Source organism: Hyla sarda, chromosome 8, assembly GCF_029499605.1.
Source record: "Hyla sarda isolate aHylSar1 chromosome 8, aHylSar1.hap1, whole genome shotgun sequence".
NCBI lineage: Eukaryota > Metazoa > Chordata > Amphibia > Anura > Hylidae > Hyla > Hyla sarda.
Genome location: NC_079196.1, coordinates 212,047,709 through 212,075,115, shown reverse-complemented (window position 1 = coordinate 212,075,115; position 27,407 = coordinate 212,047,709). Strand labels below are relative to the sequence as shown.

The 27,407-nt window shown below is 46.2% G+C and overlaps 1 protein-coding gene across 1 annotated transcript in view; it reads right to left on the bottom strand.

Moving 5' to 3' along the window:
• MEIOB (meiosis specific with OB-fold) overlaps nt 1-25,936 on the bottom strand; it is an 82,773-nt gene extending 56,837 nt beyond the window's left edge. The window contains exon 1 of the mRNA XM_056533451.1: nt 25,915-25,936. The gene's annotated coding sequence lies outside the window, so the exon portion shown is untranslated. The remainder of the gene's footprint in view (nt 1-25,914) is intronic.
• Nucleotides 25,937-27,407: the final 1,471 nt, after the last annotated feature.

Sequence of the window (27,407 nt, the reverse complement as noted above, 5' to 3'; positions counted from 1 at the left end):
ATCATTTACATATCTGAGACAAAACTGCACGAGCTCGACAAGAATCTGACATTTCTATCTGGGTTCGTTATTCATTATTTCTCTGTATTTATTTAGTATAAGGCGCCATTCACACCACGTTTTTGCAATTCAGTTTCCGTATCAGGTTTTTGATGAAAAACGGATTCCACCAAACCGAACTTAACCGTATCAAAACGTGTACGGTTTGCAACATCTGGAGGGCCACAGTTTGAAACCACTGGGCATATACACATAGCAGTATCATATCCTGCATCTACGGTAGGTACTGAAGAATTCCGAAACTTACAATAGCGGGTGCGCAGGAGGTCACGCTCACATCTTGAAGTTTTTAGGCCATTGTCCAGTATTAGATCTTGCATTAAGTCCCCCATAACTGGTTCCTATCTGTTGTTAATGACAGCCAGATGGGGACGGCTTCAGAATGACTCAAGCGGTGCTGTAATTTCGTTTCATTACCCTGACATGGGGCCATTCAGCTACGGGAGGCACATAATGGCCGCCGCTGACACACGAGATTGGTGGGAAATCGGCGGTGATGACTGAGCGGTGAATATATTTTACACAACACCATTACAGGTGCTGAGACACTGGATGAAATCGCCATTGTGTTCGGCTCTTTTCCCTTTCAGGACTCTATTCACCGGGCCGGTGAGTAGGACATTGTGCGGATCTCTCATCAGGCTGCAGAGCTGTAGCTGCAAACGCCACCAACGGTGGATAAATGAGAGAATAGAGGGGGGTGGAGGATGGTAAGGGATGATCTCTGAGGTCTCTTAGGACTGTATCCAACTGTATCTAAGCTCATTAAAGGGGTATTCCAGTAAAAAAAAAAATTCATATCAACTGGCTGCAGAAAGTTAAACAGATTTGTAAATTACTTCTATAAAAAAAAAATCTTAATCCTTCCAGTACTTATCAGCTGCTGAAGTTGAGTTGTCCTTTTCTGTCTGACAACAGTGCTCTCTGCTGACACCTCTGTCTGTCTCAGGAATTGTCCAGAGCAGGAGAGGTTTGCTATGGGGATTTGCTCCTACTCTGGACAGTTCCTGAGACAGACAGAGGTGGCAACAGAGAGCACTGTGGACTGACAGAAAAGAACAACTCAACTTCAGCAGCTGATAAGTACTGGAAGGATTACCATTTTTTTTATAGAATTAATTTACAAATCTATTTATCTTTCTGGAGCCAGTAGATATGAAAAAAAAAAAGTTTTTTTTTAACTGGAATACCCCTTTAATGAGCTTAGATACCGTTGGATACAGTCCTAAGAGACCTCAGAGATCATCCCTTACCATCCTCCACCCCCCTCGGTTCTCTCATTTATCCTCCTTTGGTGGCATTTTTTTCTTGCTGGAATACCCCTTTAAAGGGTACCTGTCATCAAATAAACTTTTGATATATTTTAGATTAATGAATGTTGAATAACTTTCCAATAGCATGTTAATGAAAAATATGCTTCTTTCTATTGTATTTTTCCCGATCAGTCCTGTCAGCAAGCATTTCTGACTCATGCTGGAGTCCTAAACACTCAGAGCAGCCAGCCTGCTTTGTTCACAGCCAAACAGGCTGTGAACAAAGCAGACTGGCAGCTCGTAGTGTTTAGGACTCCAGCATGAGTCAGAAATGCTTGTTGCCAGGACTGGTAGGGAGACCCCTAGTGGTCATTTCTTCAAAGTGGAAAATTAAATATAAAAAAGCATATTTTTTAATAACATGCAATTGTAAAGTTATTCTGCATACATTAATCTATAATATATCAAAAGTTTTTTTGATGAGAGGTACCCTTTAATGCCAGTATAGCATTAGGGTTAGGGTCCAACCCTTACTTCTAACCCTTCTGGTGATCACCATAATGGACACCATTATTTTGAAATGAGAAGTGTCCTTAAAGGGGTTCTCCACCATAAGGAGATTTTAGTACGTACCCGGCAGACAGTAATGGACATGCTTAGGAAGGATCTGCGCTTGTCTTGGGGCTAAATGGCTATGTTGTGAGATTACCATAATACTGTGGCTAGCTTTTTGTGAACTGGGAATTTCCTGTTTGAGTTTATTCTCTCAAACTACAAGTCCCATGATCCCTTGTTTGTGTGGGGTCACTTTTCTCCCTCCCACACATCAGCCACCTCACCCATTGAAACACACCTGTGATCCTTTTTTCATGGAATAGACCAGTGTTTTCTGACCAGGGTGCCTCCAGCTGTTGCAAAACTACAGTTCTTGCAGAATAATCTCCCTCCCACCCAGTGTTCGCTCCACCCACTGAAGCAAAGAAAGGCTCCATCTGATCACCTGACTAGTGATGTAATGTTTTGGGACACACTGCAACCTGGGAAAACCTGAGACGACAATCATTTTGTATGGTGCTAAAAAATAAACCTTGGGGCAAAAAATTACATAAGAATTGCGAGACATGAAACACAGGTACAGACACTATATTATGAACTACACTAACTTTACAGCCCCTGTAGCAGGGGCGTAGCTATAGAGGTAGCAGTCGCATTGGGGCCCTGGTGCCTAAAGGAGCCCCAAAGAACATCTGCCCCATAAGAGACCAGTATTATAATAGGCACATGATAAATCTCCCCAAAAGTATATTAGAAAGCTGCGTAACTTTCACCTAAAATCAGAAAACCACCAAACCCTATTTAAATACCTTATTTTTTGCCGTATATTGCGGCGGTCCCTGCGGCCATCAACGGCCGAGACCCGCTGCTAATACAGGACATTGGGGGGGACCTTACCTGCCTCCTCGGTGTCTGCTCCGTGCCGGGATCCCCTGCATGGCCGGCGCTCTCCTTCGTCGTCATCACGTCGTCGGGCACGCCATCCCGTCATCCAATAGGAGCGGCGTGCGTAGTGGCCTGATGGCGGCGACAGAGAGCGAGGATACCCGGCACCAGAGACGTTCCGGAGCGACGGGAACACCCCGGGGACGCGGCGACAGCGAGGGCGACATCCAGGGCAGCGGTGATGAGCGGTGACGGTCCGGAGCGGCTGTCCAGGCATGCTGGGAGTTGTAGTTTTGCAACATCTGGAGGTCTGCAGGTTGAAGGTTCAGAATCTTTTTTTTCTAGATTTTCAGCCTTTAAAATTGGGTGCGTTTTATATGCCAGAGCGTCTTATATGGTGAAAAATACGGTAATCAATATTGACGGTTGTAGTGATCTAAGTGGCCACTAGAGGGCACTAGTGATAGAAACATAGACCACATCATTCCTATATATCTGGATCGATAGTCACACTGGAGCCGCTGCTAATATTGTAAGATCTACATTTTCTATCATTATATATACGTTTTTTTTTTTTTTTTTTTGCTCTCATCTAAGGATTTTCCATGAAATATTATACAGATCACAGAAGATCAAATGGCATAAGAAACAGATCCCTATATACAGTATACAGTATTCTTATTATCAGAATTGTGCCCTGTACAAGACATGTGTGAGCAAAACACCCCCCTATATGGATGTGTGTAGTGAGGTTGCTATATGGTAGTGTGTGTTGTGCTTTGTGGGTGCAGTGAGGGTACTATGTTCATATAGTACTGTCTGTATACATGCTGTGTGGGTACTTAAAGGGGTAGTCCAGTGGTGAAAAACTTATCCCCTATCCTAAGGATAGGGGATAAGTTTGAGATCGCGGGGGGTCCGACCGCTGGGGCCCCCAGCGATCTCTCTGTACGGGGCCCCGGCTCTCTCCCGAGATAGCGGGTGTCGACCCCCGCACGAGGCGGCGGCCGACACGCCCCCTCAATACATCTCTATGGCAGAGCCGGAGATTGCCGAAGGCAGCGCTTCGGCTCTGCCATAGAGTTGTATTGAGGGGGCGTGTCGGACGCCGCCTCGTGCGGAGGTCGACACGCCCCCTTCCAGCGGGCTGTCGGGGCTCCGTACAGGAGATCGCGGGGGGCCCCAGGGGTCGGACCCCCCGCGATCTGCAACTTATCCCCTATCCTTAGGATAGGGGATAAGTTGCTCACCACTGAATCACCACTGGACTACTCCTTTAATGAGTACTGTGGGTAGTAGATAAGTACTAAGAGTGTTGGGTACACACAGGCTGAAAAGGGGACTTGAGCCCCTGCCTTTTAAGGTACCTGCCCTATAATGCACTTACTAATTGGGACCTCCATGGGGTGATGCTAGTCCCAATCAGCTGACATGACTGCCAGATATCCCTTAAAGGGGTACTCCACTGCTCAGCGTTTGGAACAAACTGTTCCGAACGCTGGAGCCGGCGCCATAGCCCCGCCCCCTCATGGTGTCACCCCTCGCCCCCTCAATGCAAGTCTATGGGAGGGGGCGTGACGGATGTCACGCCCCTCCCATAGACTTGCATTGAGGGGGTGGGGCGTGACGGCATGAGGGGGCGGGGCTATGACATCACAAGCTCCCGGCGCAAGCGTTCGGAACAGTTTGTTCCAAACGCTGAGCAGCGGAGTACCCCTTTAACTCAGGAATTGTGTTGTGGTAACGTGTAAGGTTTATACAAACATTTATTTTTATTTTTTTTTATTAAAAGTGCCCCCTTTTTCTACATAAGCCCCTGCCCCCCCCCCCCCCAAATGTCTGTGCACCTCCCTGGTGTGGGTACAATATTGGTACTATATGAGTGCCATATGGGTACTATAACAGCACTGTGTGGGTTATATATAGATTTTAAGAGTGCTGTAAGTGTAGTATATGAGCGCTAAGAGTGCTTTTTGGGTGCTATCCCAGGGCTATGTGGTTACTGGATGGGTACTATGTGAGTGCTTTATGGGTAATAAATGAGTGCTGTGGGGGTACTGTATGGGTACTATATAAGTGGGTATTATATGGACACTGTAGGAGTGCTGTGGGTAAAATATAGTTACTATATGAGTGCTGTAGGGATATCATATTCCTGGATATGATTGGTATGTGGGTACTGTATGAGTACTATCTGAGTGCTGTGGGGGTATTTTATGGGTACTATAGAAGTATTGTGTGGATATTGTAATGTTATTATAGGAGTGTTGTGTGGCTATTGTATGAGTACTAAGAGTGCTGCATTGGTACAACAGTCATGGCCGTAAATGTTGGCACCCCTGAAATTTCTCAAGAAAATGAAGTATTTCTCACAGAAAAGGATTGCAGTAACACATGTTTTGCTATATACATGTTTATTCCCTTTGTGTGTATTGGAACTAAACCAAAAAAGGGAGGAAAAAAAGCTAATTGGACATAATGTCACCAAACTCCAAAAATGGTCTGGACAAAATTATTGGCACCCTTAACTTAATATTTGGTTGCACACCCTTTGGAAAAAATAACTGAAATCAGTGTCTTCCTATAACCATCAATAAGCTTCTTACACCTCTCAGCCGGAATGTTAGACCACTCTTCCTTTACAAACTGCTCCCGGTCTCTCTTATTGGAAGGGCTTTTTGACGTATGTTTGGGGTCATTGTCCTGCAGGAAGACCCAAGATCTTAGACGCAAACCCAGCTTTCTGACACTGGGCTGTACAGTGCGACACAAAATTCATTGATAATCCTCAGATTTCATGATGCCTTGTACACATTCAAGGCACCCAGTGCCAGAGGCAGCAAAACAACCCAAAACATCACTGACCTCCACCATATTTCACTGTAGATACTGTGTTCTTTTCTTTGTAGGCCTCATTCTGTTTTCGGTAAACAGTAGAATGATGTGCTTTACCAAAAAGCTCTATCTTGGTCTCATCTGTCCACAAGATGTTTTCCCAGAAGGATTTTGGTTACTCAAGTTCATTTTGGCAAAATGTAGTCTTGCTTTTTTATGTCTCTGTGTCAGCAGTGGGGTCCTCCTGGGTCTCCTCCATAGTGGGGTCCTCCTGGGTCTCCTCCATAGTGGGGTCCTCCTGGGTCTCCTGCCATAGTGTTTCATTTCATTTAAATATCGACAGATAGTTCGCGCTGATGCTCCCTGAGCCTGCAGGACAGCTTGAATATCTTTGGAACTTGTTTGGGGCTGCTTATCCACCAACCGGACTATCCTGTGGACTATCCTACCTTTCATCAATTTTTCTCTTCTGTCCACGTCCAGGGAGATTAGCTACAGTGCCATGGGTTGCAAACTTCTTGATAATTGTCACGATGCCGGCTGGCAGGTAGTGGATCCTCTGTGCCAGAGAGGGATTGGCGTGGACCGTGCTAGTGGACCGGTTCTAAGCCACTACTGGTTTTCACCAGAGCCCGCCGCAAAGCGGGATGGTCTTGCTGCGGCGGTAGTGACCAGGTCGTATCCACTAGCAACGGCTCACCTCTCTGGCTGCTGAAGATAGGCGCGGTACAAGGGAGTAGGCAAAAGCAAGGTCGGACGTAGCAGAAGGTCGGGGCAGGCAGCAAGGATCGTAGTCAGGGGCAACAGCAGAAGGTCTGGAAACACAGGCAAGGAACATACAAGGAACGCTTTCACTGGCACTAAGGCAACAAGATCCGGCAAGGGAGTGCAGGGGAAGTGAGGTGATATAGGGAAGTGCACAGGTGAACACACTAATTGGAACCACTGCGCCAATCAGCGGCGCAGTGGCCCTTTAAATCGCAGAGACCCGGCGCGCGCGCGCCCTAGGGAGCGGGGCCGCGCGCGCCGGGACAGAACAGACGGAGAGCGAGTCAGGTAGGGGAGCCGGGGTGCGCATCGCGAGCGGGCGCTACCCGCATCGCGAATCGCATCCCGGCTGGCAGCGGAATCGCAGCGCCCCGGGTCAGAGGACGTGACCGGAGCGCTGCCGCGGGGAGAGTGAAGCGAGCGCTCCGGGGAGGAGCGGGGACCCGGAGCGCTCGGCGTAACAGTACCCCCCCCCTTGGGTCTCCCCCTCTTCTTAGAGCCTGAGAACCTGAGGAGCAGACTTTTGTCTAGGATGTTGTCCTCAGGTTCCCAGGATCTCTCTTCAGGACCACAACCCTCCCAGTCCACTAAAAAAAATTTTTTCCCTCTGACCTTTTTGGCAGCTAAAATTTCTTTGACCGAGAAGATGTCCGAGGAGCCGGAAACAGGAGTGGGAGGAACAGATTTGGGAGAAAAACGGTTGAGGATGAGTGGTTTGAGAAGAGAGACGTGAAAGGCATTAGGGATACGAAGAGAGGGAGGAAGAAGAAGTTTATAAGAGACAGGATTAATTTGACACAAAATTTTGAAAGGACCAAGATAGCGTGGTCCCAACTTGTAGCTAGGGACACGGAAGCGGACATATTTAGCGGAGAGCCATACCTTGTCTCCAGGGGAAAAAACGGGGGGGGGGGCTCTTCTTTTCTTATCCGCGAACTTCTTCATGCGTGATGAAGCCTGTAAGAGAGATTTTTGGGTCTCTCTCCATATGACGGAAAGGTCACGAGAAATTTCATCCACAGCGGGCAGACCAGAGGGCAAGGGAGTAGGGAGGGGGGGAAGAGGGTGACGGCCGTACACCACGAAAAATGGGGATTTGGAGGAAGACTCAGAGACCCTGAAGTTATACGAGAATTCGGCCCATGGGAGGAGATCTGCCCAGTCATCCTGGCGGGAGGAAACAAAATGTCGCAAATAATCACCCAAGATCTGGTTAATCCTTTCTACTTGTCCATTGGACTGGGGATGATATGCAGAAGAAAAATTTAATTTAATCTTGAGTTGTTTACAGAGAGCCCTCCAGAATTTAGACACGAATTGGACGCCTCTATCCGAGACAATCTGCGTAGGCAACCCGTGAAGACGAAAAATGTGTACAAAAAATTGTTTAGCCAACTGAGGCGCAGAAGGAAGACCAGGAAGAGGGATGAAATGTGCCATTTTGGAGAATCGATCAACGACCACCCAAATAACAGTGTTGCCACGGGAAGGGGGTAAATCAGTAATAAAATCCATACCAATCAGAGACCAAGGCTGTTCGGGGACAGGCAGAGGATGAAGAAAACCAGCGGGCTTCTGGCGAGGAGTCTTATCCCGGGCACAGATAGTGCAGGCTCGCACAAAGTCCACAACATCCGTCTCCAGAGTCGGCCACCAATAGAAGCGGGAGATGAGTTGCACAGATTTCTTGATACCCGCATGACCTGCGAGATGGGAGGAGTGACCCCATTTGAGGATTCCGAGGCGTTGGCGAGGAGAAACAAAGGTCTTTCCTGGAGGAGTCTGCCTGATGGAGGCAGGAGAAGTGGAGATCAGGCAGTCAGGTGGAATGATATGTTGCGGAGAGAGTTCAACTTCTGAGGCATCCGAGGAACGAGAGAGAGCATCGGCCCTAATGTTCTTATCGGCAGGACGAAAGTGAATCTCAAAATTAAATCGGGCAAAGAACAGAGACCACCGGGCCTGGCGAGGATTCAGCCGTTGGGCAGACTGGAGGTAGGAGAGGTTCTTGTGGTCGGTGTAGATAATAACAGGAGAACTTGATCCCTCCAGCAGATGCCTCCATTCCTCAAGTGCTAATTTAATGGCTAGAAGCTCTCGATCCCCGATGGAGTAGTTCCTCTCCGCTGGAGAGAAGGTCCTAGAGAAAAAACCACAAGTGACAGCATGCCCGGAAGAATTTTTTTGTAGAAGAACAGCTCCAGCTCCCACTGAGGAGGCATCAACCTCCAATAGGAAGGGTTTGGAAGGGTCAGGTCTGGAGAGGACGGGAGCCGAAGAAAAGGCAGACTTGAGTCGTTTAAAGGCGTCTTCTGCTTGAGGAGGCCAGGACTTGGGATCAGCATTTTTTTTGGTTAAAGCCACGATAGGAGCCACAATGGTAGAAAAATGTGGAATAAATTGCCTGTAATAATTGGCGAACCCCAAAAAGCGTTGGATAGCACGGAGTCCGGAGGGGCGTGGCCAATCTAAGACGGCAGAGAGTTTGTCTGGATCCATCTGTAGTCCCTGGCCAGAGACCAAATATCCTAGAAAAGGAAGAGATTGGCATTCAAACAGACATTTCTCAATTTTGGCATAGAGTTGGTTGTCACGAAGTCTCTGAAGAACCATACGGACATGCTGGCGGTGTTCTTCTAGATTGGCAGAAAAAATTAGGATATCGTCCAGATATACAACAACGCAGGAGTATAACAGATCACGAAAAATTTCATTGACAAAGTCTTGGAAGACGGCAGGGGCGTTGCACAGTCCAAAGGGCATGACCAGATACTCAAAGTGTCCATCTCTGGTGTTAAATGCCGTTTTCCACTCGTCCCCCTCTCTGATGCGGATGAGGTTATAGGCGCCTCTTAAGTCCAATTTAGTGAAGATGTGGGCACCTTGGAGGCGATCAAAGAGTTCAGAGATGAGGGGTAAGGGGTAGCGGTTCTTAACCGTGATTTTATTAAGACCGCGGTAGTCAATGCAAGGACGTAGGGAGCCATCTTTTTTGGACACAAAGAAAAATCCGGCTCCGGCAGGAGAGGAGGATTTCCGGATAAAGCCCTTTTTTAGATTCTCCTGGACGTATTCGGACATGGCAAGAGTCTCTGGGGCAGAGAGAGGATAAATTCTGCCCCGGGGTGGAGTAGTGCCCGGGAGGAGGTCGATAGGGCAATCATAAGGCCTGTGAGGAGGTAGAGTCTCAGCTTGTTTTTTGCAGAAAACATCCGCGAAGTCCATATAGGCCTTAGGGAGACCGGTTACTGGAGGAACCACAGAGTTACGGCAAGGGTTACTGGGAACCGGTTTTAGACAGTTCTTGGAACAAGAGGACCCCCAACTCTTGATCTCCCCAGTGGACCAATCCAGGGTAGGGGAATGAAGTTGAAGCCAGGGAAGTCCAAGGAGAATTTCCGAGGTGCAATTGGGGAGGACCAAAAGTTCAATCCTCTCATGATGAGATCCGATGCTCATAAGAAGGGGCTCCGTGCGGAAACGTATGGTACAGTCCAATCTTTCATTATTTACACAATTGATGTAGAGGGGTCTGGCGAGACTGGTCACCGGGATGTTGAACCTGTTGACGAGAGAGGCCAAAATAAAATTTCCTGCAGATCCAGAATCCAAGAAGGCCACTGTAGAGAAGGAGAAGGCAGAGGCAGACATCCGCACAGGCACAGTAAGACGTGGAGAAGCAGAGTAGACATCAAGGACTGTCTCACCTTTGTGCGGAGTCAGCGTACGTCTTTCCAGGCGGGGAGGACGGATAGGACAATCTCTCAGGAAGTGTTCGGTACTAGCACAGTACAGGCAGAGGTTCTCCATACGGCGTCGTGTCCTCTCTTGAGGTGTCAGGCGAGACCGGTCGACCTGCATAGCCTCCACGGCGGAAGGCACAGGAACAGATTGCAGGGGACCAGAGGAGAGAGGAGCCGAGGAGAAGAAACGCCTCGTGCGAACAGAGTCCATATCTTGGCGGAGTTCCTGACGCCTTTCGGAAAAACGCATGTCAATGCGAGTGGCTAGGTGAATAAGTTCATGTAGATTAGCAGGAATTTCTCGTGCGGCCAGAACATCTTTAATGTTGCTGGATAGGCCTTTTTTGAAGGTCGCGCAGAGGGCCTCATTATTCCAGGACAATTCTGAAGCAAGAGTACGGAATTGTACGGCATACTCGCCAACGGAAGAATTACCCTGGACCAGGTTCAACAGGGCAGTCTCAGCAGAAGAGGCTCGGGCAGGTTCCTCAAAGACACTTCGGATTTCCGAGAAGAAGGAGTGTACAGAGGCAGTGACGGGGTCATTGCGGTCCCAGAGCGGTGTGGCCCATGACAGGGCTTTTCCGGACAGAAGGCTGACTACGAAAGCCACCTTAGACCTTTCAGTGGGAAACAGGTCCGACATCATCTCCAGATGCAGGGAACATTGGGAAAGAAAGCCACGGCAAAACTTAGAGTCCCCATCAAATTTATCCGGCAAGGATAAGCGTATCCCAGGAGCGGCCACTCGCTGCGGAGGAGGTGCAGGAGCTGGCGGAGGAGATGACTGCTGAAGCTGTGGTAGTAACTGTTGTAGCATAATGGTCAGTTGAGACAGCTGTTGGCCTTGTTGCGCTATCTGTTGTGACTGCTGGGCGACCACCGTGGTGAGGTCAGCGACAACTGGCAGAGGAACTTCAGCGGGATCCATGGCCGGATCTACTGTCACGATGCCGGCTGGCAGGTAGTGGATCCTCTGTGCCAGAGAGGGATTGGCGTGGACCGTGCTAGTGGACCGGTTCTAAGCCACTACTGGTTTTCACCAGAGCCCGCCGCAAAGCGGGATGGTCTTGCTGCGGCGGTAGTGACCAGGTCGTATCCACTAGCAACGGCTCACCTCTCTGGCTGCTGAAGATAGGCGCGGTACAAGGGAGTAGGCAGAAGCAAGGTCGGACGTAGCAGAAGGTCGGGGCAGGCAGCAAGGATCGTAGTCAGGGGCAACGGCAGAAGGTCTGGAAACACAGGCAAGGAACATACAAGGAACGCTTTCACTGGCACTAAGGCAACAAGATCCGGCAAGGGAGTGCAGGGGAAGTGAGGTGATATAGGGAAGTGCACAGGTGAACACACTAATTGGAACCACTGCGCCAATCAGCGGCGCAGTGGCCCTTTAAATCGCAGAGACCCGGCGCGCGCGCCCTAGGGAGCGGGGCCGCGCGCGCCGGGACAGAACAGACGGAGAGCGAGTCAGGTAGGGGAGCCGGGGTGCGCATCGCGAGCGGGCGCTACCCGCATCGCGAATCGCATCCCGGCTGGCAGCGGAATCGCAGCGCCCCGGGTCAGAGGACGTGACCGGAGCGCTGCCGCGGGGAGAGTGAAGCGAGCGCTCCGGGGAGGAGCGGGGACCCGGAGCGCTCGGCGTAACAATAATGTCGCGCACTGTGGAAAAAGGCAAATCTAGATCTCTGGAGATGGACTTGTAACCTTGAGATTGTTGATATTTTTCCACAATTTTGGTTCTCAAGTCCTCAGACAGTTCTCTTCTCCTCTTTCTGTTGTCCATGCTTAGTGTGGAACACACAGACACACAATGCAAAGACTAAGTGAACTTCTCTCCTTTTTATCTGCTTTCAGGTGTGATTTTTATGTTGCCCACACCTGTTATTTGCCCCAGGTGAGTATAAAGAAGCATCACATACTTGAAACAATCTTATTTTTACACAATTTTGAAAGGGTGCCAATAATTTTATCCAGACCATTTTTGGAGTTTGGTGACATTATGTCCAATTTGCTTTTTTCCCCCCTCCTTTTTTTGGTTTAGTTCCAATTCACACAAAGGGAATAAACATGTGTATAGCAAAACATGTGTTACTGCAATCCTTCTCTGTGAGAAATACTTCATTTTCTTGAATAATTTCAGGGGCGCCAACATTTACGGCTAAGAGTGCTGCGTTGGTACCATTTCAGGACTGCTTGGGCACTATATAGAGTGCTGTATGGGTACTATGTATGAGTGCAGTGGAGGTACTGTTCATAATAAGTGTTTGTTGGTACTGTATTACTATACTATATAAGTGGATGGGTGGGTACTAAATCCATAATGTATGGGTACTTTCCACAAAACATATTTTTCAGAGTGGAATTCCGCTCCAGAGTTTTGCTGCCATTGTTTTCAATGGGATTCTGCTGCACCATTTACACTATGGAATTTCCGCGGCGGAACGTCCACTATGGATATTCTGGACCCCATTGTCGTGTTGGTTATGTATAAGTATACGTATGAAGTAAGGCAGCTATATGCGTTGTGTGCAGATGCTTTACATAAATTGTGTTGGTATTATATGTGTATGGCAGTGTTTCCCCAACCAGGGTGCCTCCAGCTGTTTCAATGCTGGGAGTTGTAGTTTTGCAACAGCTAAAGGCACCTTGGTTGGCAAATACTGAAGTAGGCGAATGATTATATCAAAACTACAACTCCCAGCATGTCCGGACAGCCTTCGGCTGTCCGGGCATGCTGGGAGTTGTAGTTTTGCAACAGCTGGAGGCCCCCTAGTTGGGAAACACTGGTGTATGGCTATATATGTGTGCAGTGTGGAGACTCATGGAGTTCCGTAGCTTATATTCACACTATGGATACATCTGGGTGCCTGGTATTGTTGTTGTTACATGTAATATTCGGGAACATATTCCAGATAGGTCTCCAGATGGGTCTCTGTATCCAGCACTTTGAAGCTATAGATTATAATAAATATACATTACGGATCCCATCTGCAGAGGAAACAGACGCGGCGTGTATAACACGGGATCACCAGGGGCCTATCATCCCATACAGGGCGGCAAATCTATGATGGGCATCAGAGGAAACAAAATAAATACATGACGTATGGACACAGATCCTGCGCTACATTGTGTCATTAGGCAGATCCATATGTGAGACGACCAGAAGACATACATCAGCCCTAATGTATATAGCCTGACAGGGTCTGCAAGAGGGAATACAGGGGTGGGCTCAGTGTACTCATACAGGGTTAGGGGGGATGGATGGATGGATGGATGGATAGATAGATATGAGATAGATAGATATGAGATAGATAGATATGAGATAGATAGATATGAGATAGATATGAGATAGATATGAGATAGATAGATAGATATGAGATAGATAGATAGATATGAGATAGATAGATAGATAGATATGAGATAGATAGATAGATAGATATGAGATAGATAGATAGATAGATATGAGATAGATAGATATGAGATAGATATAGATAGATATGAGATAGATAGATAGGAGATAGATAGATAGATATGAGATAGATAGATAGATATGAGATAGATAGATAGATATGAGATAGATAGATAGATAGATAGATATGAGAGATAGATAGATATGAGAGATAGATAGTGAGATAGATAGATAGATATGAGATAGATAGATAGATAGATAGATAGATATGAGATAGATATAGATAGATATGAGATAGATAGATAGGAGATAGATAGATAGATAGATAGATATGAGAGATAGATATGAGATAGATATGAGATAGATAGATATGAGAGAGATAGATAGATAGATTGATATGAGATAGATAGATATGAGATAGATAGATATGAGAGATAGATAGATATGAGATAGATAGATATGAGATTGATAGATATGAGATAGATAGATATGAGATAGATAGATATGAGATAGATTGATATGAGAGAGATAGATAGATAGACTGATATGAGATAGATAGATATGAGATAGATAGATATGAGAGATAGATAGATATGAGATAGATAGATATGAGATTGATAGATATGAGATAGATAGATATGAGATAGATAGATATGAGATAGATTGATATGAGATAGATAGATATGAGATAGATAGATATGAGATAGATAGATAGATATGAGATACATAGATAGATATGAGATAGATAGATATGAGATAGATAGATAGATATGAGATAGATATGAGATAGATAGATATGAGATAGATTGATATGAGATAGATAGATATGAGATAGATAGATATGAGATAGATAGATAGATATGAGATACATAGATAGATATGAGATAGATAGATATGAGATAGATAGATAGATATGAGATAGATATATGTGTTGATGCATATGAGCAGCTCTGAATTGTCTTTTGCACTAAGGTAAATTTTCCAGCCCTGACACTGTATTAGAGGAATATGTATGCAGACAGCGCCCCCCTGTGTCGGAATCTTTCTCACTTTCTCTCACTCATTCACTGGTGAGACTGATGGCTGAAGCTCCTATGTGAACACGACCCTGGAGCGCACAGACCAGGGGGGACTCCTGCTGGGAGAGAAGCTTTGTCAGAATGAGGGGGTGCTCAGGTGCCCCGTTCTAGCCCCATCTGTTCCCTCACCCTGGTCTTTGAAATTCCTTCCATCACTTTGATTCATTGAGAAGCCCCCATAATAGTGCGACTGCTCCTCACAGCGCGGCTGGGACGTGACTTCTATAGAACATAGAAGTAAAAGTCACCCATATCTACAACTTGACATTTTCCGCACATTCCAGTTCTCACAAGGAAAGCTGGAGTAAAGGAAAAAGCAGCGGCCTGCACATAAGGCGCCATTGTGACAATGACACCCGGCGGTGACCCTGGTTCAAATCCCACTGCCGCCTCTATGTGGTAGCGGATCGTAAGTTCGCCTCTATGGGACTGAAGAATTTTCTGTTCTGGCAAAACAAGCCATAGCCGGAATTCAATGGCCAAAGGCTGTCCGGGCATGCTGGGAGTTGTAGTTTTGCAACAGCAGGAGGCACCCTGGTTGGGAAACACTGCCTTACACTGTCTAACCTAAATTGCATAAAAAGGAAAAAAATAAAATAAAACATTGGCCCCTAATTTACTCCCCCCCCCCAAAAAAAAAAATATTTTTTTTTTACCACTATATTCCAAAATTGTGCCATTAAAAAAAATTGCAGTAAAACAATTTCTTTCAAATCAACTGTTGCCAGAAAGTGTCAGCAGAGAGCAATGTGGTCAGACAGAAAAGAACTTCCTCTGTAGTATACAGCAGCTGATAAGTACTGGAAGGATGAAGGTTTTTAAATAGAAGTAATTTACAAATCTGTTTAACTTTCTGGCACCAGTTGATTTAAAAAAAAAAAAAAAAAGTTTCCTCTGGAGTACCCCTTTAACCCCTTAAGGACCAAGGGTGTACAGGTACACCTTTGCTCCCTGGTACTTAAGGACCAAGGGCGTACCTGTACACCCGTGGGAATTTCGGTCCCTGCCGCGCGATCAGCAGGCACCCCGCGCCAATGCCCAGGGGGGTCATCAGACCCCCCCCCATGTAGGCGATCGCCGAAAATCGCAAGTGAATTCACACTTGCGATTTTCGGCTATTCCGGTGATGCGGGTCACGTGTGACCCGCTGACCCGGAGATGCAAGGTGATCGGGGGTGTAGGATACACCCCCTATGACCCTCTGTATCTATGGGGAGGTGGCGATTTCATCACCCCCCAAGGATCGCTGCTATTGGCCGGACAATAGCAGCCGGCAGGGGAGTGGTTAACGGCCTCTTCTCGCGGCTCTGCTTGCCCCCTGAGTTCATTCAGTGGGCAGAGCTGCGAGAAGGAGCCAGGGACCCCCCAGAGGAAGACCCCCCTTAGAGCAGGGAGAGAGTACAGCCCCAGGGACAGGTAGGGTTAACCAGTAAAGTAAAGTTAAAAAAAAAGTGTAAAAAAAAGTTTAAAAAATTCCCCCCCCGACCCCCTAATAGGACCTAAAGGGTCCGCCACAATTTTTTTAGTGTGACCCGGGCCCTATTAGGGGTTCAGGGCGCTGCATTTGCCCTCCTCCCCCCCATTAGTTTTTTTTGCCCGCAGCGCTTTTATTTTCCCCATACAGTTACAGTTACTCCTATCACACACACTACATACTCACCCCCCCCCACACACACCCACCACGCCCGGTGGTGAGAATACCTCCGGGTACACTTACAAGTTTAGGGTGTATGAGGGACGAGATTCCCTTATTGAACCCCCAGATTGTTCCCCCACTCTGGGTGTTAGCGGGAAAATCGTTTGGGAGCTTGTGCACCCTTTGCTGGATAAGGGTTTCCACGTGTACGTGGACAACTTTTATACCAGCATCCCTCTCTTCACATCCCTTTCCGCCAGATCCACGTCCGCTTGTGGGACCGTGCGGAAGAACCAGAGAGGCCTCCCTCTAAATTTGATGCAGACGCCTATTCCCAAGGGTGAGTCCCGTGCCCTTACCTATGAAAACCTGTTGCTGGTCAGGCATAAAGATAAGAGGGATGTCCTTATGCTCACCACTATTCATGGTAATGGCAGCACACCTGTCCCTGTGCGAGGTACCGCGGGACCGGTCCTCAAGCCCGATTGTATTCTGGACTACAATCAGTATATGGGGGGAGTTGATCTCTCTGATCAAATCCTGAAGCCATATAACGCCATGCGGAAAACACGGGTATGGTACAAAAAAGTTGCGGTCTACTTGGTACAGGTTGCCATGTACAACTCTTTTGTACTGTACCAGAACGCTGGCAACACAGGGACATTCCTCCAGTACCAAGAAGAAGTCCTAAAGGTCCTGATCTTTGCTGACCGGGAAAGAGCAGGCCGGACTTCCCAAGGGTCTGGAGTAATAGGTGCCAGGATCGTCCCAGGCCAACACTTTCCAGGTGAGGTCCCCCACAGTGGAAAGAAGGGACGATCCCAGAAAAAATGCAGAGTGTGTAACAGGAGGGGATACGGAAGGACAACACGTATCAATGTGACACCTGATCATCCGGGCCTCTGCATTAAAAACTGCTTCAGGGAGTATCACACTTCCATGCAGTACAAAATTTTCCCTTTTCATTTTAATTTTCCATAATTTGACCCCATAAACCACTAAATTGTCCACAAAAAAAAAACAACTGATAAGACCTCAGGGGGTATTTTTTTCTCTGGGTCACGGGTCACTATCAACGGGGACTTTTTTTCTTGTTGCCTCAAATGCGCAGCGCTCTCTCCACCTGAGCGGGTGCGCATTTGAGGCAACAGGTTAGGGACGGCCACACACATCACATTCCCAGAATAATGATTCAGAGCATAGGGTTTGGGGCGGGCATATTTTTTAGGGGAACATAACCTGTTTTATAATATTATGTCCCACTGTACCCCATTTTAGTTATTTAATGTACCCCAGTTATTTACCCCATGTAATGCCCCTTGAGGGGAGGTCCCACTGTTCTGACTCCATAGGCCGCAACGCAGAAGCTCTAGGCCCCTGAATGCGACCTGCTCCTCTGAGACCAGTGTGCACGCTGTTTATGCCCAGACTTGAGTTATGTCCTTACTCCAAAGAAATGTATTTACAAACTTATGGTGACATTTTCTCCTTTTACCACTTGTGAAAATGAAAAATTTGAGGTAACCCCAGCATTTTAGTGTAAAAAAATCAAATTTTTCATTTTCACATCCTACTTCATGAATATTTGTCAAACACCTGTGGGGTGTTAAGACTCACTGCACCCCTTGTTATGTTCCTTGAGGGATGTAGTTTCCGAAATAGTATGCCATGTGGGTTTTTTTTTTTTTGCTGTCCTGGCACCATAGGGGCTTCCTAAATGCGACCTTTTCACCATGAAATGATGCAAGTATCGACAAAAATTTACCACTAACATAAAGTAGAATATGTCACGAAAAAGCATCAGAATGAAAGGTAAAAGCATCAGAGTTATTAATGATTAAAATGAAAGTGGTCAGATGTGCAAAAAACGCTCTGGTCCTACAGTGGAAATTGGCCTGGTCCTTAAGGGGTTAAAGTAAAGTCTCAGACATACGGACCTTTTCACCAGCAGTAAAGTCGCAAATTTAACGGTAAAGTCACAGTCATGTGCAATGGTGCATGATAGAGAAAGTCGCAATTTTAGCCAAAAATCAGGGTTGTTTCCTTTAAAGTAAACATTGTGAAATCATAGGGATTTGCGCAATGTGAAGCGATTTTTCAAAGATGATAAATCCAGCTCCAAAGGATTCGCTGTTAAATCACGCCCACTTTGTACACTATTCCCATCCCTTCGGTGTGCTGGTAAAAAGTTGCATAATAAATTGCGGCCAACCCAGATTCTCGGTTTACGTTGTCCATTGGCGATAACGATGTGGGCGGGCACGCCTTAGTAAATGTTCACACGGCAGAATTTCAGAGCGAAAAAATTCCACTATGGAAACATCTGCCGCACAAATTCCGATTCCGGCCTCTGCAGAAAGAATTGACGTGTCTATTATTTTTGCGGAATTCACTCGGAAATTCATTGCCATCTATGGAGACGCCGAATTTCTGAGCGGTCCCAGCACCGGCATGCTCTGCCAGCGCCCGCTGTCTGACCGGACGGACACTGCGCAAAACGTCCACTTAGTGTTTCTGCGCATTTTCCATTTCAGCCCGACGCACGTAAATCTCATTTTACTTTCCATCCCCCCCCCCCGCCCAACTGTTCACAGAGGAGGCGAAAACATTTACTAAAATATCAACATGTAAAAGTCGCCTTAAAAGAAAAAAAAAGCATTAGCCGCCGCACCAGGCCTATTAAGGCGACCGTACGTCTTTGCTGGTCAGTAAAGCGTCCTGACATTTGGAAATTAAGCGGTGACCTTTCATAAATCTACCGCCACACCGTGCACCGTAACCTTTTTATTTGCTCAGAATGACCTTGTCCTGTGGATAATCAGAATAAATTGTTTCAGTTTCTCTTTTGTGTGTATTTATTATTATTTTTTTACATTTTTGAACAGCGCCGCACGGCAGAGAGGAGTGCGTGTTGAACATGGGAGGCACGTCAAAAATAATATAATAATAGTGCTGGTATCTGTCCTCCTTGTATTCACAACAGAAATTCCGTAGTGTGAATATGCCCTTACAGTACAGTTCTTATAATGTATATAGCAGTGCTCACCAACCGGTGTGCCTCCAGCTGTTGCAAAACTACAACTCCCAGCATACCCGGACATGATGACTGTGTGATGTCATCATGTCCATATGGAGGAACTGTGTGATGTCATCATGTCCATATGGAGGAACTGTGTGATGTCATCATGTCCATATGGAGGAACTGTGTGATGTCATCATGTCCATATGGAGGAACTGTGTGATGTCATCATGTCCATATGGAGGAACTGTGTGATGTCATCATGTCCATATGGAGGAACTGTGTGATGTCATCATGTCCATATGGAGGAACTGTGTGATGTCATCATGTCCATATGGAGGAACTGTGTGATGTCATCATGTCCATATGGAGGAACTGTGTGATGTCATCATGTCTATATAGAGGAACTGTGTGATGTCATCATGTCCATATGGAGGAACTGTGTGATGTCATCATGTCCATATGGAGGAACTGTGTGATGTCATCATGTCCATATGGAGGATCTGTGTGATGTCATCATGTCCATATGGAGGAACTGTGTGATGTCATCATGTCTATATGGAGGAACTGTGTGATGTCATCATGTCTATATGGAGGAACTGTGTGATGTCATCGTGTCCATATGGAGGAACTGTATGATGTCATCATGTCCATATGGAGGAACTGTGTGATGTCATCATGTCTATATGGAGGAACTGTGTGATGTCATCATGTCTATATGGAGGAACTATGTTATGTCATCATGTCCATATGGAGGAACTGTGTGATGTCACCGTGTCCATATGGATGAACTGTGTGATGTCATCATGTCCATATGGAGGATCTGTGTGATGTCATCATGTTTATATGGAGGAACTGTGTGATGTCATCGTGTCCATATGGAGGAACTGTGTGATGTCATCATGTCCATATGGAGGAACTGTGTGATGTCATCATGTCTATATGGAGGAACTGTGTGATGTCATCATGTCCATATGGAGGATCTGTGTGATGTCATCATGTTTATATGGAGGAACTGTGTGATGTCATCGTGTCTATATGGAGGAACTGTGTGATGTCATCATGTCTATATGCAGGAACTGTGTTATGTCATCATGTCTATATGGAGGAACTGTATAATGTCATCATGTCTATATGGAGGAACTGTGTGATGTCATCATGTCCATATGGAGGAACTGTGTGATGTCATCATGTCCATATGGAGGATCTGTGTGATGTCATCATGTTTATATGGAGGAACTGTGTGATGTCATCGTGTCTATATGGAGGAACTGTGTGATGTCATCATGTCTATATGCAGGAACTGTGTTATGTCATCATGTCTATATAGAGGAACTGTGTGATGTCATCATGTCCATATGGAGGAACTGTGTTATGTCATCATGTCTATATGGAGGAACTGTGTGATGTCATCATGTCTATATGGAGGAACTGTGTGATGTCATCATGTCTATATGCAGGAACTGTGTGATGTCATCATGTCCATATGGAGGAACTGTGTGATGTCATCATGTCCATATGGAGGAACTGTGTTATGTCATCATGTCTATATGGAGGAACTGTGTGATGTCATCATGTCTATATGGAGGAACTGTGTTATGTCATCATGTCCATATGGAGGAACTGTGTGATGTCATCATGTCCATATGGAGGAACTGTGTTATGTCATCATGTCCATATGGAGGAACTGTGTTATGTCATCATGTCCATATGGAGGAACTGTGTTATGTCATCATGTCCATATGGAGGAACTGTGTTATGTCATCATGTCCATATGGAGGAACTGTGTTATGTCATCATGTCCATATGGAGGAACTGTGTGATGTCATCATGTCTATATGGAGGAACTGTGTGATGTCATCATGTCCATATGGAGGAACTGTGTTATGTCATCATGTCTATATGGAGGAACTGCGTGATGTCATCATGTCTATATGCAGGAACTGTGTGATGTCATCGTGTCCATATGGAGGAACTGTGTGATGTCACCGTGTCCATATGGATGAACTGTGTGATGTCATCATGTCCATATGGAGGAACTGTGTGATGTCATCATGTCCATATGGAGGAACTGTGTGATGTCATCATGTCCATATAGAGGGACTGTGTGATGTCATCATGTCCATATGGAGAAACTGTGTGATGTCATCATGTCCATATGGAGGAACTGTGTGATGTCATCATGTCCATATAGAGGAACTGTGTGATGTCATCATGTCCATATGGAGGAACTGTGTGATGTCATCATGTCTATATGGAGAAACTGTGTGATGTCATCATGTCCATATGGAGGAACTGTGTGATGTCATCATGTCCATATAGAGGAACTGTGTGATGTCATCATGTCCATATGGAGGAATGTGTGATGTCATCATGTCTATATGGAGGAACTGTATGATGTCATCATGTCCATATGGAGGAACTGTGTGATGTCATCATGTCCATATGGAGGAACTGTGTGATGTCATCATGTCCATATGGAGGAACTGTGTGATGTCATCATGTCCATATGGAGGAACTGTGTGATGTCATCATGTCCATATGGAGGGCAAACTCTGAGGAACGTTTCTAGCACCATGTAGAAAGTATGCCAGCAAGAATGATGGCAGAAGGGGGTCCGATCCAGGACTAGCAATGTATATCTAGTAAAGTGACCTGGGAGTGTATATTTACATTGAGGGGGTCAAACCCGGCAATTCAGTGATGGACCATGTTACAATTTGAGGCACAGGAACATACAGTATGAACCCATAATAATATGGCATTCAGGACTCTGGGTAAGCTGGATGACAATGCCTTTGGTGATTTTAGTGTTTCTTTAGGACTTATGCGTCGCTGCCGGGTTTAATCGAAGAGACGACTAAAGTGAAGGAATAGGAGACGTCACTTTCATCATCTCGAGCCCACTCGTAAGGTTCCCATTAATTACCATAGAAGATCACCAAGAGATGACCTTTTCCAGACTCGCTACCTCGATAATCACGGCTGATTGCCTGGAACAGATGGCAGGAGATACTTTGTTCACGTTAAATAGTTTGCATTAAGGACAGTAATGTAAATTCCCATAATTCATTGCTTGGTGGCCCATATTTATCATGGTGTTTATTTTACCCTGTCGGGGGGGGGGGGGGGGGGGGGGAGTGTCAGGTCGTGTATCGGAGATGCTCAAATCTTGTGTTTAATTCAGTGAATTGGTTGCATTTAGTTTTTTAAATAAAATACATTATATGTGTATATATATATATATATATATATATATATATATAATGACCCCCCCCCGACCTATGATGGCCCCGACCTACGATCATTTCAACATACGATGGTCTCTCAGAGGCAGCATCAACATACGATGCTTTTGTATGTCGGGGCCATCGCATAAACGGCTATCCGGCAGCACAGACTGCTTCAGCTGCCACCGGATAGCCATTTACAGTGCCCCGTGTGGTCCGCTGACGATCACTTACCTGTCCTCGGGCTCCGGCGCGTCCTCTTCGGGATCCTCTGCATCGTCGGCGCTCTCCATCGTCGTCATCATGTCGCTGCACACGCCGTCCCGTCATCCAATAGGAGCGGCGTGCGTAGCGACGTGATGGCGGCGATGGAAAGCGAGGATGCCGGGGAAGCAGAGGCCTTGCCGGAGCGTCGGGGACACCTCGGGGACGCGGCGACAGCGATGGAAGGCGACATCCAGGGCAGCGGTGACGGTCAGGAGCGGCCTGGACAAGTGAGTACAACCTCCTATACCAGTGGTCTTCAACCTGCGGACCTCCAGATGTTGCAAAACTACAACTCCCAGCCATACTACGGCCATAGTGTCAGTCTGCATCGCAGCACAGACACTGAATAAATACCGGCTCTTACTTCACCAAAGCCAGGAGCCTTGGTGACACATAAGGCCCATCCACCACGATGCCTTTCACTTTCTCACAATATATATATACAGTACAGACCAAAAGTTTGGACACACCTTCTCATTCAGAGTTTTCTTTATTTTCATGACTATGACAATTGTAGATTCACACTGAAGGCATCAAAACTATGAATTATCACATGTGGAATTATATACGTAACAAAAAAGTGTGAAAATATGTCATATTCTAGGAAAGTGTCCCCAAGTGCAGTCACAAAAACCATCAAGAGCTACAAAGAAACTGGCTGACATGCGGAGCGCCCCAGGAAAGGACGACCAAGAGTCACCTCTGCTGCGGAGGATAAGTTCATCCGAGTTACCAGCCTCAGAAATCACAGGTTAACAGCAGCTCAGATTAGAGACCAGGTCAATGCCGCACAGAGTTCTAGAGCAGACACATCTCTAGAACAACAGAGGAGACTGTGTGAGGCCTTCATGGTAGAATATCTGCTAGGAAACCACTGCTAAGGACAGGCAACAAGCAGAAGAGACTTGTTTGGGCTAAAGAACACAAGGAATGGACATTAGACCAGTGGAAATCTGTGCTTTGGTCTGATGAGTCCAAATTTGAGATCTTTGGTTCCAACCACGTGTCTTTGTGCGACACAGAAAAGGTGAACGGATGGACTCTACATGCCTGGTTCCCACCGTGAAGCATGGAGGAGGTGTGATGGTGTGGGGGAGGAGGTGTGCTGGTGTGGAGGAGAAGGTGTGCTGGTGTGGGGGAGGAGGTGTGCTGGTGTGGGGGAGGAGGTGTGCTGGTGTGGGGGAGGAGGTGTGATGGTGTGGGGGTGCTTTGCTGGTGACACTGTTGGGGATTTATTCAAAATTGAAGGCATACTGGACCAGCATGGCTACCACAGCATCTTGCAGCGGCTGCTATTCCATCCGGTTTGCGTTTAGTTGGACCATCATTTATTTTTCGACAGGACAACGACCCCAAGCACACCTCCACGCTGTGTAAGGGCTATTTGACCAAGAAGGAGAGTGATGGGGTGCTGCGCCAGATGACCTGGCCTCCACAGTCACCGGACCTGAACCCAATCGAGATGGTTTGGGGTGAGCTGGACCGCAGAGTGAAGGCAAAAAGGGCCAACAAGTGCTAAGCATCTCTGGGAACTCCTTCAAGACTGTTGGAAGACCATTTCAGGTGACTACCTCTTGAAGCTCATCAAGAGAATGCCAAGAGTGTGCAAAGCAGGAATCAAAGCAAAAGGTGTCTACTTTGAAGAACCTAGAATATGACATATTATCAGTTGTTTCACACTTTTATGTTATGTATATAATTCTACATGTGTTAATTCATAGTTTTGATGCCTTCAGTGTGAATCTACAATTGTCATAGTCATGAAAATAAAGAAAACTCTATGAATGAGAAGGTGTGTCCAAACTTTTGGTCTCTACTGTGTGTGTGTATATATATATATATATATATATATATATATGTGGTAGCCCTTGTGGGGTGTATGGTAGGGATGGTATGATGTTGATATATGAGGGGTTAATATTAACCCTGTCACTCGTGACGCCAGGGTGAGGGCTGGTATGCTGAATCTATGTTCCGGCCTATCGCCGCCCTTCCCAGAAGCGATAGGTGCAATCAAATGACTGAAGGTCCACAAGCAGATTTAACTTGAACTTGAATAACTTTACTGCAGTACTTGCAATATCCAATGCGTAGTAACAGTCTCATATAACAGTTCTTAGGTTGCTTAGCGACTGGCAGAAGTTGCGGACCTTGCATTAAACTTATAGTCTCTGAATTCAGGGAGTGATGTGCAGATCTGTCCGGATTTAGGGGAAATATTGGGTCCGGTGATACTGCAGAGTGCTTAGGAGATGACACACTCTATAATTTAGATCATTCAGCCGTTGCCGCAAGGCTCAGGCCTAACTCACTGCGATTACTGAGATATAGGTCTTCTCTCATCAAGAGCCAGGAGAAAGAGAGAGATAAGATGGCCGCCGCTCCCTTATATGGGCAGGGGGCGTGGCGATTTTGATTGGTTCAAACGTCTGCCATTCACTTTACATGGTATCATGGGATTGCTTACGTCACAGGATCTATATACATTAGAAAACCCAAAATGAGGCTAGAGATACCAAAGTGAGGCCTGGAACGCATCCAGAATTAGGCTTGGAACGCATCACATGACCCGAAGGCCCTGCGACGCTAATCAAAACAGGTAATTAACCATTTATATACAGAAATAATACTATATACATTATTCTATGGACAAATTAGAAATCTACATACTATAATAGAGGCGACTAGGGGCGGACTGACTAACAGAGATTACTAAGTCCTAGGGACTCTGGCTACGGGGACCCATAGATAAATAAGTACCGTATGAAATGCGGTACTGGGACACCGCATACAGTATATATATATGTGGTGAGAGTGTAATGAGGGCACATGGAATTACCCTAGGGGCAGATGGCATTAACCCCTTGTGTTCATGACACCAGGGCGTGGTTTTACCTCTACACCCCCCAAAGGTATACCGCTGGATCCTAGGCTAGGCACAGGGGCAAATAATGACTCCGAAACCAAGTTACAGAACAACGGCAGCTTTATTGAGTCAGACAGGTGTAACAGTCTTAACAGCTTGGCCAGGTGCAAGGAGGTGACCAGTGATTTTAGAGCTCACTGGAACTTGTAATGGACAGTTCGATGCAGGGCCACGCTGACTTGATACCGATTTATCTTGACTGACTTGATTGGTACTGACTAGACAGACTTCACCCCGTTTGTAGCTTACCAGGTTTTGACTTTCACCTGTGGGGCAGTGGACTTGTGGATCTGTGGCTGTGTGGTAGTCTTCAGGCCTCCTCAGGACACCAGACTTGACCTTACTGCACTCAGCTAAGCAGGGAAAAAAGAGACTGAGCTAGCTCCACCCAGAGCTTATATGGGGGAGACTCTGGAGGGGTCCCATAGGTCACCCTGTGGGTCACATGGCCACTGGTACCTTCCTTGGTTACAATGCATAGCAACATTACTTAACCCCTTAAGGACTCAGGGTTTTTCCGTTTTTGCACTTTCGTTTTTTCCTCCTTACCTTTTAAAAATCATAACCCTTTCAATTTTCCACCTAAAAATCCATATTATGGCTTATTTTTTGCGTCGCCAATTCTACTTTGCAGTGACATTAGTCATTTTACCCAAAAATGCACGGCGAAACGGAAAAAAAGTCATTGTGCGACAAAATCGAAGAAAAACGCCATTTTGTAACTTTTGGGGGCTTCCGTTTCTACGCAGTGCATATTTCAGTAAAAATTACACCTTATTATTCTGTAGGTCCATACGGTTAAAATGATACCCTACTTATATAGGTTTGATTTTGTCGCACTTCTGGAAAAAATCATAACTACATGCAGGAAAATGTATACGTTTAAAAATGTCATCTTCTGACCCCTATAACTTTTTTTATTTTTCCAGATAAAGGGCGGTATGAGGGCTCATTTTTTGCGCCGTGATCTGAAGTTTTTATCGGTGTGATTTTTGTTTTGATCGGACTTTTTGATCACTTTTTATTCATTTTTTAATGGTATAAAAAGTGACCAAAATACGCTTTTTTGGACTTTGGAATTTTTTTGCGCGCACGACATTAACCGTGCGGTTTAATTAATGATATATTTTTATAGTTCGGACATTTACGCATGCGGCGATACCACATATGTTTATTTTTATTTTTTTTTACACTGTTTTATTTTTTTTATGGGAAAAGGGGGGTGATTCAAACTTTTATTAGGGAAGGGGTTAAATGACCTTTATTAACGCTTTTTTTTACATTTTTTTTGCAGTGTTATAGGTCCCATAGGGACCTATAACACTGCACACACTGATCTTCTACACAGATCACAGGCGTGTATTAACACGCCTGTGATCAGTGTTATCGGCGCTTGACTGCTCCTGCCTGGATCTCAGGCACGGAGCAGTCATTTGCCGATCGGACACCAAGGAGGCAGGTAAGGGCCCTCCCGGTGTCCGGTCAGCTGTTCGAGACACGGCGATTTCACCGCGGCGGTCCCTAACAGCCCGACTGAGCAGTCAGGTCACTTTCAGTTTCGCTTTAGAAGCGGCTTTGACCGCCGCTTCTAAAGGGTTAATACCACACATCACCGCAATCGGCGATGTGTGGTATTAGCCGCGGGTCCCGGCCATTGATGAGCGCCGGGACCGACGCGATATGATGCGGGATCACGGCGCATATTTACGTCCTGCGTCGTTAAGGGGTTAAAGGTGTATGGC